The 15,143-nt window shown below is 46.5% G+C and overlaps 1 protein-coding gene and 1 long non-coding RNA gene across 6 annotated transcripts in view; one reads left to right on the top strand and one right to left on the bottom strand.

The window, feature by feature from the left end:
* LOC126956074 (uncharacterized) overlaps nucleotides 1-11,988 on the bottom strand; it is a 35,104-nt gene extending 23,116 nt beyond the window's left edge. For all 3 annotated transcript variants that reach the window (XR_007726236.1, XR_007726237.1, XR_007726238.1), the window contains exon 1: nucleotides 11,904-11,988. This is a non-coding gene — a long non-coding RNA (uncharacterized LOC126956074). The remainder of the gene's footprint in view (nucleotides 1-11,903) is intronic.
* A 31-nt stretch (nucleotides 11,989-12,019) lies between these two features.
* Nucleotides 12,020-15,143, top strand: part of GDNF (glial cell derived neurotrophic factor) — a 28,033-nt gene continuing 24,909 nt past the window's right edge. The window contains exon 1 of one of the 3 annotated variants that reach the window (XM_050792952.1): nucleotides 12,020-12,991. The gene's annotated coding sequence lies outside the window, so the exon portion shown is untranslated. The remainder of the gene's footprint in view (nucleotides 12,992-15,143) is intronic. The other 2 variants (XM_050792953.1, XM_050792954.1) reach the window with 2 other exon arrangements.

The following is a 15,143-nucleotide window of genomic DNA, read 5'->3' as shown; positions in this document are numbered from 1 at the left end:
AGAAGCCACATCCAGATGACCTTCAGATTCCTCCCTTCTTCTGCTTCCTTCTGAGCTAGGTACTGGTTGATTGTCAATTCCATCCTGATGCAGCCTCAACTCGCAGCCTGACCCTGCCAGCCGACTACCATGGTCTTTGCCTATTATGTGCCCATGTGGACACCTTGTATGGCACCTGGAGTATTCACAGAAAATTAGCTCATCAACTCTTCACCCAACACGATGCCAGACATACAATTTGTAATGGGAGAAAAAATAATAATGTGATCACACTATTAGCTTCTCCTCCCTCTTCCTCACTAGCAGAACCCCGACTGTCTAGGCAGCATTGTACCCCAGTCCCAGAAGCTGATTCACGGTTAGTCTACAAGCAGGCACATCAATCCTCCTTCCTTTCACCAGTGATTGGTCTAGGACAGGTACATGAACCAGTTTTGACCAATGAGATGTGAAGGGAAGGCTACTAGGGGGATGCTAGGAAAGACTTTCCTATCTGATTAAAGAGAGGCCTAGGCTGGGTGCGGTGGCTCACGCCTGTAATCCCAGCGCTCTGGGAGGCCAAGGCAAGTGGATCACGAGGTCAGGAGATCAAGACCATCCTGGCTAACACGGTGAAACCCTGTCTCCACTAAAAATACAAAAAAATTAGCCGGGCATGGTGGCAGGCGCCAGTAGTCCCAGCTACTCGGGAAGCTGAGGCAGGAGAATGGCGCGAACCCAGGAGGCAGAGCTTGCAACGAGCTGAGAACACGCCACTGCACTCCAGCCTGGGTGACACAGTGAGACTCGGTCTCAAAAAAAAAAAAAAAGAGAGAGAGAGAGAGGCCTGGAAGGAGATCTCTTTTCACTCCATTCCCTGCTTCCTTCTTGTTTGGGACATCGTACTGTAAGCACATGACTCTTGAGAGTTATGACATCCATCTTGCACTATGAAAAGAGGCATCACCAACACAGGGACATCAGCAGAATGTAAAGAGCAAGTGTCAGGTCTTTAATGACATCATCAAGCCACTACACTAACCCTGGGAACTGGTACATCCAGGTAAGTGAACGACAAATGTCTTTATGGCTTAAGCCGTTGTTAATCGAGCTCTGGGCTACTTATACCAAACACATTCCTAACACAAATAATAATACAACCAATATCTTATGTCAGCACGGCATTTCACATTCTTCGAAATACTTTTAAATCCATTACTTTATGTAATCCTGCAACAATCCTGGAAAGGGATGGTGCAACTATTATTATCCGCCATTTTTACAAATACAGAAACAGATTTAGAAAGAATCAATCTCATGTAAAAAAAAGTCAAAAGAACCAGACCTAGCACTGATTCAAGACTCTTTGCTTTAGTCCAGGAGTTGGCAAACTATGGTCCAAATGTGCAGCGATGAACTAAGAACATGTTTTGCATTTTTTAAATAGCTAAAAATAAATTAAAAGAGCACTATTTCATGACACATAAAAATGTCAAATTCAAATTTTAGTGTCCATAAGTAAAGATGTACTGGAATACAGCTATGCTCATTTGTTAACATGTTGTCTATGACTGCTTTAGTGCTGAAATTACAGCACTATTTGACCTCTAATCTGTGTTTTGCAAGTCTAAATTTTTAATCCGACCTTTCTGAAAATGAGACCCATCTATACAGGTGCTGCAATTACAGCACTAAAGCAGTCAGTAGCTGTTCATACTACCATATGGCCCACAAAGCCTAAAATAGCTACTATTTGCCCCTTTGCAGAAAAAGTTTGCCAACCTCTGCCTTAGTCCTATCACACCCACTCATAAAAACTTATGCTCCAATAAAAAACTACGCAGAGTGGTTAGAACACCGTATTTTACACCCTAGCTTGGTGATCTGAGGTTTAGTTGCTGCTTGTCATTTTTTTTCATTGTCTGACTATAACTTACTGACAGCTTCATAATCTCCAGACTACCCAGATAGGAGCAGCGAAATGGCTTGACTAACTGCTAATTAATCAGTCTGGCTTGAATTCTCCCTTCAGTAAACACTGGAACACATCTGTTTGAAACAATGTTTTGATGAAACAGTCCCTCAATCAAAAAGAAAAAAACTCACATCCCATGCATGCTCTGCTGCAGTTTTTCTTCTCTGAGATTTGCCATCATCTGAATGTAAATGAATCATGCTAAATCTGGTATCAAACCCACAAAAGACATCTAGGGAGATTATGAGCAACCATGTTACACAAACTAAGATTATGCAAACCATGTAGCAGATATAAAACAAGTCATTCCATATCTTAATCATTTTCTTGCTTTGATCTTTGTAACATAATATTTAATGAACACTACATTTCACTAGATGAGAAATATATATGCGAATATTTAATAGAGTACCTAGTACATATTTTGCACTTGTTAAAAATTAGTTGAACCTGAAATTCAATGAACCACGAGGAAGAATATTTTTAAACCACTTAATTGTCGAAAAGAATAAAGTATGCGTCTTTAGCACATAAATTCTAGGAGTCGGCAGTCTATGAAGATTTATCTCAAAATAAATTTTTTCTTGTTCTTGCGGCTTTGGTTTAAACCACTTCATAGAACCCCCAAAACATGCCTTAAAAGATACAATGCCAGCTTTATTCCGGAGCAGGCCAACATGGTTTCACCGGTTTATAAATCTCTGCATTGTTGTAAAACAGAAACAACATGCCAGTCTGCAAAGATTCTTTCACAAGTCTTAAATTTAAGTTATACTCACCCCACTATAGTCATCAAACAGAGGGCCTGAGTTCTCCATGATAGAGTTTTTTTCTAGGGGTTCAGAACTCCTGATCCCTGTCACCTGGAGAGCCCAATGTTTCAAGTTTATCTGCTGCCTCTGCTGCCTGGCTCTGTGGTCATTACCAGGCTCCCAGGGCTGGCTTAACAGCTCACGATAGAAGTACACAGGCAAAGAAACAAACAGCCGCGTGAATTCTAGCAGCATTCAAACCTTAAACAACCTGAGAAAAGTTGCTGAATCAAAAATGGAGTCTAAAAAACTCAAACTCATATAAGTTGAATTTCTAGAATGGTGGTTACCAGGGGCCAGGGTGGGAGGGGTGGCAGGGGGAGGGAGGAAAAAGGTGGGAAAAGGGAGACGTTGGTCAAAGCACTCAAAGTTTTGGTTGGACCTAAGGAATAGGTTCTGGTGATCTATTACACAGCATGGTGACTACCATTAATAATAATGAGGTATTGTAGATTTCAAAATAGCTAAAAGAACTATTTTAAATGCTCCCATCACAAAGAAATGGTAAGTATCTGAGGTGATGGGCATGTTATTTAGCTTAATTTGATCAGTCTACAATGTATACATGTATCAAAACATCATGTTGTACCCCACAGATACATACAATTATCATTTGTCGATTAAAAGTAAAAAAAAAAAAATTTTTTTTTAAGGAACAAACTCGGGGAAACAGCTCTCAAAACATTCTAGCAAAGAACATAAGGGCTACATCCAATTGGCCCAGCCTCCAAAAGAAAAGGAATTGTAAAATGTGCAAACTTATAAAAAAGTAATGGCTGAAAATGTTATTTCTTTCCTAGACAAAAGCTTTATTTCAATGATTACACATTCTCTGGGAGAATTGATAAGACACTGGTAATTGTGTTACCAGAGAAGTGAATGGCTTAAAGATGGCATGAGAGAAAGAATCACTTATCAACGAAAATACCTTTGCACCTTTTGAAAGGTATAATGTGCATATATAATCTCGTCAAGTAATTGCATTAAGTTTTTAAGATTACATATTACACACCCAACACATATCATGAGTAGACCAAAGTTACTAAAAGCACACAATGCAAGGTGTGACTTCCAATGAGAGTCTTCATTCTTTCATTCATTTAACAAGTAGTTATGTGCTAGATACTAAGGAGATGAACATTTAAAATGTGGTTCCTGCCCTTACAGAACATTTGGTCTAATGTAGCCATGGCTATGCATACAAGCAATTTCATACAATAAGTATGAACTGCAGTAGAACAGAGAAAGGATGCCCAATAAACATTGAGACATTTATTTCTTCAAACATACGTTACAGCCTCCTGGTAGTCACCTGGAGACACCAATCACTTAGTCCAGAAATGTTGTGATTGTTTAGCATTGAGAGTTCCTCTTCTGGAATCAGTTTAAAAGCTATATGAGTGATCTACTGCCATAACGATGCTGCATAACAACCACAAAATCCCACGGGTATACAATAAGCCTTCCTTGCTTATTCCAGACTGGTTGGAGAAGTAGTGCTTCTCCAACCAGTTGATCTTTACAGGCTCATTTACACGTCTGGGGATGAAGAGTGGAGGGGAAATCAGTTGGCTCTCAGTTCATCTAAACTGACCTTGCCTGTGACAAACGGAGCAACACTGCTCTGTTCCACACGACTCTCATCCTTCAGCAAGCTAGCCCAGGCATGTTCTCCTGGCAATGGCATAGCTTTGAAAGAGGAAGTGGAAACATGTTTACCTTGTGAGTCTTGGCTCAAAACTGGCACACTCTCACTACCATTGCATTCTACTGCCTAAGACAAGTCACAATGCCACTTCAGATTCAGACAAGGGGGAAATAGACACCATCACTTTAGCAAGAGGAACTGCAGAGTCACATAGCAAAGAGCATAGATACAGAGAAGGGTGAAGAACTGAGGCCATGATTGCAATTTACCACTGAGCCATGAACAGTCTCTAAATTATCTTCTCTTGGTTTTAACCCTCTTCTTTCACTAGAATTGATTTCAGATGTTTTGATCTTTGCTCAAAATTCAACCCACCCTCAAAACCCAGAGAACTGCCATCCCTGAATATAGAGATGCTGTCTCATGACTTGTTTTTGTCCCTCAGCAACTGCCAACACAGGGCCTTATGAAGGGAGATGCCTAAATGATATTTGTTGGATGGATGAACAATTGTGTTTGCAGGTTATAAAAGTGTTTCGAGTGATAGGTGCATATTAGGATATACAGATAGTCTTCTCAGATGACCACTTTGAAACAGATGCCACATTCTAATATGTTGGTGTCCCTGAGTTTGTATAAAAAATTGACCCATTAGATTTAGGTCACATTCCTACTATTCAAGATTGTAAAGCAGATGCTTATTACATTTATCTTAACTTTAGCTTTTGTTTTTTACTCAGATTTCTAAAATGTACCTCCCAATCTTTCACCCATTATTTTTCAAATAGTGAAGTCATTCTACAAATAGGTATTCCCTACTCTCATGCTGGGTATATTATCTGCTGACTTACCATTGGCTAGAGAGTGCCTCTGGAAAGGATAACAATGACCTACCTTACAGGCCTCTTCTGGGAAGTTACATGATAAACTGCTCGAAGAAATGTCTGCAAATTCGCCTTGTGTAATATTAATTCTTTACATTTCTAGAGCTGCCTTTCTCTCAAAGAATTCCAAGTGCTTCACATATGGTCCCCCAGATCCTCTTAGAGTGTAAATTATGCCCCAGGAGTAAGTTAATTGCTTGCAGGGAGGCATTTAACTCTTTCAGGTCACTAGGGTTCCACTTACAGCATTGCAGGAGGGCAGTAATTTACCAAATAATACCCCAGTGACCGGAAAGTATTTGTGCAATATAAATTATTCCCAGGGAGTAACTTATGAACTCAGAAAACCTGGTTTATTATCTCATCTATTCACATAGATTCCCAGGGAGGGAGAGAAGGAGCAAGAAAAGAAAAATGGGTAGAAAAATAGGTGAGGCTACAAGTTTCCCAAGCTCCCACAGCTTGTCAGGGGCAGAGCTCCAACTTGAGTTGCCTGATCACTGGCATGCCTTCCTCTCAACTCGAGGCTGTGGGACTTGGGGGTGTCAACCTGAAGTTTCTGCTAATCAGGGCCAGGACTAGGATGAGGTGAGAGAGGTGCCTCAGTGGCTTCACCTGAGTCCTGGCCCTGCTGCTACATCAGTGAGATATGTATTAGCTTGAAACACTCAAGGGACCATAAAATCCACACTCGCATGCACTGCTTGCTCCTATTAAATCCATAAATAATTGTTGAGGATTCATGAATTGATTGATTAGTGTTCCCACATGGAGGAAAAATGGAGAAGGCAATGGAGGAGGCGGTGTAAGAGTAAAGAGGAATGGGTGTCATGTTGCTCTGTTGCCATTCTTGGAAAGAGTCAAACAATTCATGTATTTTAGGTAAGAGCAGAAGAGACTAGACTGAAGTTTGTTTATTATGTAATTAATATATGGCATGGAGGTCTCTTGGAAAATTTTGGCTTAAAGATCCAAATACTGGCCAGAGGCAGCAGCTCATGTCTGTTATCCCAGCACTTTGGGAGACCAGGTGGAAAGACAGCTTGAGCCCAGGAGTTCCAGACCAGCCTAGGCAATATAGGGAGACTACATCTCTATTTTCTTTTTGCTCTTTTTTTTCTTTCTTTTTTTTTTTTTTTTGAGATGGAGTCTCACTCTGTCGCCCAGGCTGGAGTGCAGTGGCACGATCCCAGCTCACTGCAACCTCCACCTTCCTAGTTCAAGCAATTCCCCTGTCTCAGCCTCCCGAGTAGCTGGGATTAGAGCTGCACACCATCACGTGTGGCTAATTGTTTTGTATTTTCAGTAGAGACGGGATTTCACCATGTCGGGCAGGCTGGTCTCAAACTCCTGACCTCAGGCAATCCACCCGCCTCGGCCTCCCAAGGTGCTGGGATTACAGGTATAAGCCACCACGTCCAGCCTATTTTCTTTACAAAAATAAATAAATAAATAAACAAAGGTCCAAATACTGAGTCCTTGTCAGAATCAACTGACCACTATGAATTCCCATTCTTTAGGAAGGTTCCAAAAGTGTACAACAGGAACTAGGTGGTCCACAAAAGAATTAGGATACTGGTATCTCGACTCCCCACTCAAATCTCTCTCTTCCGCCCAACCCCCACCTATCTCTGTGCCTTTGTGATGGCTGTCTAAAAGCCAATTACAAAAATATCATGGCCTCTTAAGGGGGAAAAAAATGTATTTAGTGCTCTGCTCTCTGCCTGGGAGTTTTGCTGTTCCAAAACGCAGCAATCAACTTCTTTTCAAAGTTCTGCTACCCATTCAACCTGACATTAACCTCTGCCCCCAATAGAGATCCCAGTTGATTTACCTGAATTTTGATTTACTTCTTGCCTCAATAAAATACACTAAATCACAATTTGAAAGGTGACAGAACACTCCCTATGTGCCCCCTTCCATACACATACACACACACACACACATATAAAACCAGTGAAATACTGTATAGCACACTTACTTGGATGGTAAGACTGTCAAAGAGTGGCATTGGGTAGCCACTTAACCACTCTCTGCCTCCATTTTCTCCCCTTGTAAGATGAGGAGCTTGGACTAGAAGTCTCAGGTCCCTTCCAATTCTGGAGCTGATAAGTCTCATCAAAGTGATAACTTTAACCTATACTGGAGTCGGCAAATCATAGCCCTTGGGTCATATCTCGTCCACTGCCTGCTTTTGTATAGTCCATGAGCTAAGAATGGTTTTTACATTTAAAAATCAAAAAAGTATTACATGACATGGAAAAAAATTATATTATCATTTACATATCATTTGTGGGTGCTCTTGCAACACAAGGCTAGAGTTGAGAAGTTGCAACATAGACAGTATGCCTGCAAAGCCTAAAATATTTAGGGTCTTTACAGAAAACGTTTGCTAACCCCAGACCTAAGCCATCAGACCATTTGCATAGTAAGAAAGTCTGCTGCAACACTCTCACCTGACTGAAGTTTTATCTCTGGAAAAGAGGAATCTCACAAAGTAATTTCAAGAGCCAAAAACAAAATTAGTGGACAATTAGAAAATTTGATCCTTATGAAAGAAACTGCTGGAAATCACCGATAAATCTCCAACGTCAGGATTGATTTCTTACGAGAAACGATTTACTCCAAAGAATTTGTCACTTCCCACTACTTGCAAAAAGGCCATTACAGTGAATTTTTCCCCTTTCCTTTTTTTTTTCTTTTCACTTTTTTTAAGTGGTCTGAAGGCAAATCTATCTTTCCTTCATGAGTAATAGGATCATTCGTGAAAATGGCTGTTAAAAGCAAGCAAGCATGGAACAAATCGCGGTCCAATAAAGCAGTGACTTTGAAAAGGAAATTGCCCTGCTTAAGTGATGGATTCTGTTTCAGTCCTCACGACCCAAGTTATGAGGCAGTCCAGGGACCCGGGTCCTGGCCCTTATAGTCAAAGCAGCTGCAAAGCTCCACTGGGAACTGGCCAAGGACTCTGTGAATGGCCAAAAGCGAACCCACCCACCCCACCACTTCTACAGACTGCAAGCCTACAGGGCTACAGAGGCTTAGCAAGAATGTGGCAGCACCTAGCATCTAGTCTCCTCCAGCGACCCTTTCAGCCAGCCTGGAGTGTCCCCTCACCCCTGCCTTCTCTCTGCTTACTTACTCCAATCAAGGCCTACTTTGAGTTCCATAACCTTATAATACCCTGTATTATTTTTCATCATTTTATGGTTATGTTTTCTCTTCCCAAGGACTGTAAGATCCTTGAGCACAAATTGCACCGATCATTTAGACAACTTTCAGTTAGAGACAAGAAATCCTGGCGAAGAGGACGATAGCAATGAAACAGGAGATTGTAGGGCTTCGAACCTTTTTTCTCAAAGAGGAGATGGGAGGCTTGAACAATGTTTGCTCTCTCTGATTCTCAGGCAGGTTTCCTAGATAAAAAGCTGAGATCTGGGGACAATGTGAGAATCCTTAGCAGTATGCTGTTGTTGCTTTGTCAGAAGATGTTCTGCCTATTGAGAGCAGAGTTGGTGCTGCAAATTCTTCCCTTCTGGACTTCGCTGAGGAACAGCTTCAAATCAAACTGTTCCATTTCCTTCAGAATAGAGAAGATGGAGCCTCAAAGCTGTAGGGCTCCCTACTTTCAGCTTATGGGGGCGTGAGACTGCGACATCAGGCCATACCCTTGTTCCCAAGACACCAAATGTTTGCTTCCCATCTTAACTCTATTCAAGGCAGTCACTTCAGAAGGAACGTTTGCTGAATTCATCTGTATGCTGTAGCCATGTAAATAAATGTTCTTTCAAAATTAGAAATATTTGCTTTAATTCTAAATTAAATTTAACATTTTCCTTTATATTACTGTTTTAAGAGACTTTGTATTTTGAAAGGAATTTAATGTTTTAGAAGAGTCTTAGTCCTAGAACCTATCAAAGCAGGGCTTCTTCATTTTGCTTTCAAAAAGAATCATAAGATGATTGTAACCACTGGGAAAAGATAAAGCCAATTCATTAACCTGGAGGTATCTAAAAAATCAACCACTGAGCTCCACCCCTCAAGAGATTCTGATTTAATTGCCCTGAATGGGGCCTAGGTGTGTGACTTTTTTTTTTTTTTTTTTGAGACAGAGTCTCACTCTGTCATCCAGGCTGGAGTACAGCGGTGCAATCACTACTCACTGTAATCTCCACCTCCCAAGTTCAAGCAATTCTCATGCCTCAGCCTCCCAAGTAGCTGAGATTACAGGTGCCCACCACCACAACCAGCTCATTTTTCTATTTGTAGTAGAGACTGGGTTTCGCCATGTTGGCCAGACTGACCTCAAACTCCTGACCCCAAGTGATCCACCCGCCTCAGCCTCCCAAAGTGCTGGGATTACAGGTGTGAGCCACCACGCCTAGCCTACAGGTCTGGGTATTTTTTGAAATCTCCCCAGTGTTTCTCTGGCCATGTGAAAATCAGACTCCAGGACATGAGTCTCATACATACTTCTGTTGGAGTATTTATCACTTTATACCATCAATACTCATGTGCATATCTCCCTCTCTGTAGTGATAGTTTCTGAAGGGCTGGGAGAGGACTGTCAAAACCCAAAGTGCCTACCATTAACCCAGATCCTTCTGAAGGACCATCTGCTGTGGAGGGAAGGTGGGGAGGAACTCTAGGAAGTATCTCAAGCAAAGGTGGCCAGGCTCTGTACTCCATGATGCCAACAACCTGGACACGGATGATTGGCCCAGGATAGGCACCTGCCCCCAGGTCTGCGGCTATACAGGGTGTTTTGCAACCTGTAAGGAGCCTGATACAAAGGCTCAGTCCAACTCTCACCCCTGGTGAATCCCCAGCGGGGCCAACTAGATCCTTTCACTAAAGGAGTTTAAATGTGAGATCAACTGAGAGCTGAGCAGTTGGTAGCAGGAGCAGAAGCCAAAGGACACCCAGGGAAAAACAGCGAGAGAGGAGCTGAATCACCTTGGCGGCTAAGCCTGTTAGTAGGAATCGGCAGATGCCTGCTGCTGAGGGGGCAGCGAGATAACCCAGCCACAGAGCTGTATCCTGAATGACCTTCCAGTTCCTGAACTTCAATCCAGTTTTCGTGAGGCCTGGCTGGGTGGCCTTTCCGGAAGGCTTTTCGGAGACACGTGGCTGAATGGTGGAGATTCCGGTCAGCCTTCCTTCCACAGTAAACTCCCATTACTTAGGGTAAACTCAGTGGTATCTGTTCCTTGCAAACCCCCCCACCCTGCCCCCCAAAAAAGTCCAATCAGCACAATGCCCAGGGTCTAGCACTTTGCCTGGCACACAGCAAGTGCTAAATATTTGCAGGTGCTTGGACGGCCTGATCATCCCCAGCAAAAAGCCTTCTGAAAATAAAGAAATCATTCAGAGTAAGAACATTGATGAGGTTCGTCTTCAAATTCCGAAAACAACGCTAAAAGGCAATAAAAAATTAAGCTTATTCTGTCCTCCAATTTCTGAATCTATCTACATTTCTACCATAAATCTATCAAAGAGCAAAATGTCATTTTCTGCAGAACTGCAAAGAGCATCCTAATTTCAGCTAAGGTATGTTTGGATGACTTGATTTTCACTTCGCTTAATCTTAAATCACAGCAACATTAGTAAGAACAATTTTCCTCCCACACTCGCTTCACTGACAAACCTGCAAAGTAGCTGATCTTTGACTTTTAAGAAGTTTAATAATACATGATCTTCCCCCCCACACTGCCACACGCATTTCCCCTGCCTATTGTCTGTATCAGCTACTTGAAGAACACATACTCCCCAACAACCGGATGAGTCATAAAACAAGAGGTACATGGAAGTAAACTGAGCCTGTTTACACTTTCCCTGGCCCCAGCTAATAAAATAAAAGAGGTCCCACTGAATTCAGGTCCACTGGCTTCCGGAAAGCAGGTTTCTGCTTAGCAAAGACATGCCCTATTTAGTACATTATTTTAGAGGTAGAGCCAATTCCATGCCCCATGTGAATAAAATGTATTTACGGTTATAACCATGCACAGGGTGTGTAAGGACTTGCCCTCCTCCTGTCCTCTACAAAAGAAGGCTCAGGCAGCTTCTGGTGGTGAGCTAACCAACAAAAGCAATGCCTAGAAGGTCTCACCTCTCCCATCCACAGAGCTCTGGAATAGGGGCCGGACCCCTGGTCGCTGGAAACTCAGCACCCAAGGGGGTGCTTGCTGAAGTTTCCCATCTGCATTTTTGAAAATCTGGATAAAGGCAGGTTTAGCTCAACCTCCCCGGACCCGTTCCCCATAAAGTGATCTTATGCCTCTGGAATTGGGATTTTGAATGTATGTGCCTACCCCATGTCTGGTGTTAGATTACAACAGCATGAAAATGGAGCCTAGGACTAAGGAACCGGCCAGCCTCAGAAGCCTTCTTCATTGCCTGCCATGTAATACATGATATGCAAAGCCTCTGACTTCAGCCAGCAGATATTTGGAGACCGTGTTGGCCTTAGCATGGGGACTAAACTAATGTGTGTTTAGGTCAGAAAGCGAATCAGAAAAGCCACTGGAGGGCACGTCACGGAGTGAGAGCTCTATAAATTCATCCCCACTCGCAGCGTCTCCTGGCAAACACTCGGCTTCCCTCACCCGGCCGCTCCGCATCTCTCCTTCTCGGTGCTAGAACTCCAGCTGCCCGGCAGCTCCTTTTCTCGCCGCTGCCTCCTGCCCTGCGGAGAAGCGAGAGGACTAGACAACCGAGCGGGAAGGCCGGCCTTCGACAGGCGCGAGGAAAGCCCGGAGCGGCGCTGCACCGGCAAAGCGCCTCCCTCCCAGTGCGGCGCGCGGGGGCGAAGCCCGGCGCGGGCGCAGCGGTCAAGTTCGGATTGCCCCCTTCGGCTGGCCCGCGCAGAGCGGCACACATTCCTGCCGATTTTTGATCCACCCGGAGGAGAAGGCGCAAGCCCCGCGGCGTCTCCACGCTCTCAGCGCTCTCCCTGCAGCCCAGGGAGGGGCGCGTCGCGTAGCCCACTCGCACCCCGGACCCCCGCCTCGGGAACTCCAGCGCCTCCTTGCTGCTAGCCTCTCCTCCCACACAGCCCGGCCCAGCCAACGCCTCCCGACCCCTCCCTCCCGGGGGCCCTGCGCCTCCCCTCCCCCACCCCGGCTCCCGGCCCCCCAGCCCCGGCTCTAGAAGACCAGCCTGCGCTCCTGGCGCCCTCATGTCTTCACGGGACTCCCCGCGCCGGTTGACGTGGTGTCTCATTCGGATCTTCAGGCAAGACCTCAGCTCCCGCGGCAGCATCAGACAAGCCCGTCTTGTGCTCCCAGGCAGTGCGCCCAGAGGAGGCGCAGAGCGCCGCAGCTGCAGCTGAGCAGCCAGCAGCGCCCCGGGCCCGCGCAGCCCCAGCCAAGAGCGCGGCGCGCGCAGCCCTGTCACCTCCCCCCGACCCAAAGCAGCGGCGGCTGCTCGGACCTCGGCTTCTGGGGGTGCGGGGGGCAGGCGAGAGAGTTGTCGGCAGCCCTCGCGCTGTTCGCGGCGGCCGCGGCTGGAGTCTTGGCTGCCGCCTCCAGGGCGCTCTTGCTGCCCCGCGCGACCCCAGGATTGCGAACTCTTGCCCCTGACCTGTTGGGCGGGGCTCCGCGCTCCAGCCATCAGCCCGGATGGGTCTCCTGGCTGGGACTTGGGGCACCTGGAGTTAATGTCCAACCTGGGGTCTGCGGAGACCCGATCCGAGGTAAGTGAGGGAGCGGGCCGGGGAGGAGGGAGCGGGTGGTGCCTGCGTAGCGGGCGGGTGCGGCTGGCTGAAGGGTGCCCTAGTCAGAGGGGTGCGTCTGAGAGTAGAAAGTGGAAAGACTAGAGGGAGGCTAAGCTATGCGAGGAGAGAGAAAAGTAGAACCGGAGAGAGGCCGGCCTTTCGGAGGAGCATGTTGCCCTTTCCACGTGGGCAAAGATCTCTGGAGCCCCAGATGCCCCTGGACCCCGAATGCCCAAGAGAGGCAGTTTCCTTCCCGGACTCGGCGAGGCGCTCTTCCGTCAGGTCACAGAACGATTCAGGGCTTGGGTCATCTTCGAACCCACCGCCGTCGAAAGTATCCTCTCTGGACGTGCAGAGATACTATCATTGCCAAGGGTGCAACTTACTATTGAGCTTGTTTTGATCTGTTCCAAGGCAAAGCGCAGGCCCGGGGAGGGGCTGCTGCAAAGGTGTTGAGAACCTAAAAATGGAGGGCTCACCTCCTCCGGGTGAGGTCTGGCAAAGCTACATTCCTCACCCGGCTGCCTGCACGTTCCTAACGCCCTCCACCCCAACTACCCATCCCCGTCGAGGTTAGGAGAGGGGCTTTCTTGGCAGTACTGGAGTCAAATCTCAGTCTCGAACATATTCTTGAGACTCCACTAGGCCACTGAGGTTATTATTTTAATGACTCCTTTTTCTCCTGTACTCTGTGTCGCCTTCCAATAACACCCCACCACCACTGCCACTACTTTACACCATCTCGAGGCTAATTCCGCGCTGGTGGTTTGTTTCCTGCCCCAACCAAGAAAAACCAACCCTCTTCGGGCTGGAAATGGACTTTCGCGGGTTCCCGCCAGCCTCCTGGCTCCCAGCTAGTTTCGGCTTTGGTAGAATCAGCCGCCAGGTCTGATGTGCGCGCCTCCGGAGGCTTACCCATCCGTGAGCTCGCAACACTTTTGCTCATAGGCGGGGACAAAGGCAACTCTTCCGGCCCCTGCTGCGATGTTAGAACGCGCTTGACTCTTGCTCAGTATTTGGAATATATGCTTAGGTATTTCAAGGAAGAGATGTTTCTTCCAACCTCTCTCACGCACCCGGTCCCGCAAAGCCGTCAAAGTCGGCCTCGACCAAACTCTTACTGTTTCGCTGCGCCTTCGCTTTGGCAGGGAAGGTGGCGCCTTTTCAACAAGCAACAAGTGTCCGATCTCTGGGAAGTCCGCCGTGTCCCTAGCCCTCTCCTGCTAGCAATTCGGGTGCTCTCGGACCTGGAACTGGCATTTTAAACAGTCAGACCCCCTTCCCAGTTGGCCTGCGAGAAGTGTCCCAAATTCTTTTTCCCTCCCTCATCTTGGGCCCCGCAGTTATGGGGGATTAAGGGGAGACTAAGTCCTCTGTCAGTCAAGGACGCGAAGCATAGTTAAGAAAAGCAATAGATCTTCCAGCAATTTCTGTCTCTACCTCCCCACGCCAAAAAAAAAAAAAAAAAAAAAAAAAACTCGAGTTTATAGCAAACCCGTCTCCCCGCCCCACCGCCTCCTCTTTCTCTCTCTGAGACCTGGATCTTGAAGGCAAAGCCCAAACAAACCTCCCAGCCTGCCAGGCACAAGAAGGTGCGGGGGCACTGACGGCGGGAGCGCTGCCTCCTGCGAAGCTGTCACGGTGACGCGGGGAAGGGGTGGGAGATGGTCTAAAAGCAGGTTGCCAAGAAACCCGCTCAGGTGAAGTGGGGAGAGGAAAACCAGCGAGAATCGAGGGGTGGGAGCCTGAAAAGCAGAGATGCCGGTAAGGACCTCCACAGGTCCCCGGGCTAATAGGATTTCGGGAGGCTTGTAGAGGGAGTGATGGTTCTCCGGTTTTATAACTAAAATGATAACACAGCCTCCAGGCCGCGTGGGCGTGACACGGCTCAGACGGTTTCTGGTGCCCCCTGCTGCGGGGAACTCAGAAATGCCTCGCAGCGAGCGGCTGCTTCTGGGAGCACTTCTGTGGCTTTCCTGGGCGTCCTTGCCTCCCCAGGCCCGGGGACCTACCAGGTGCCGGCGCCCGCAGCCTGCTGCTTTTGCCCTGCCGGAGCGTGGTGGTCCCGGACCCAGAAGGGGACCAGCCTGCCAGGCACGAGAAACGGTGCGGGGTTACCTGGCAGAGCAGA

Source organism: Macaca thibetana, chromosome 6 (assembly GCF_024542745.1).
Source record: "Macaca thibetana thibetana isolate TM-01 chromosome 6, ASM2454274v1, whole genome shotgun sequence".
Taxonomy (NCBI): domain Eukaryota; kingdom Metazoa; phylum Chordata; class Mammalia; order Primates; family Cercopithecidae; genus Macaca; species Macaca thibetana.
The sequence above is the reverse complement of the archived record's forward strand: the minus strand, read 5'-3'. Positions and strand labels throughout refer to the sequence as shown.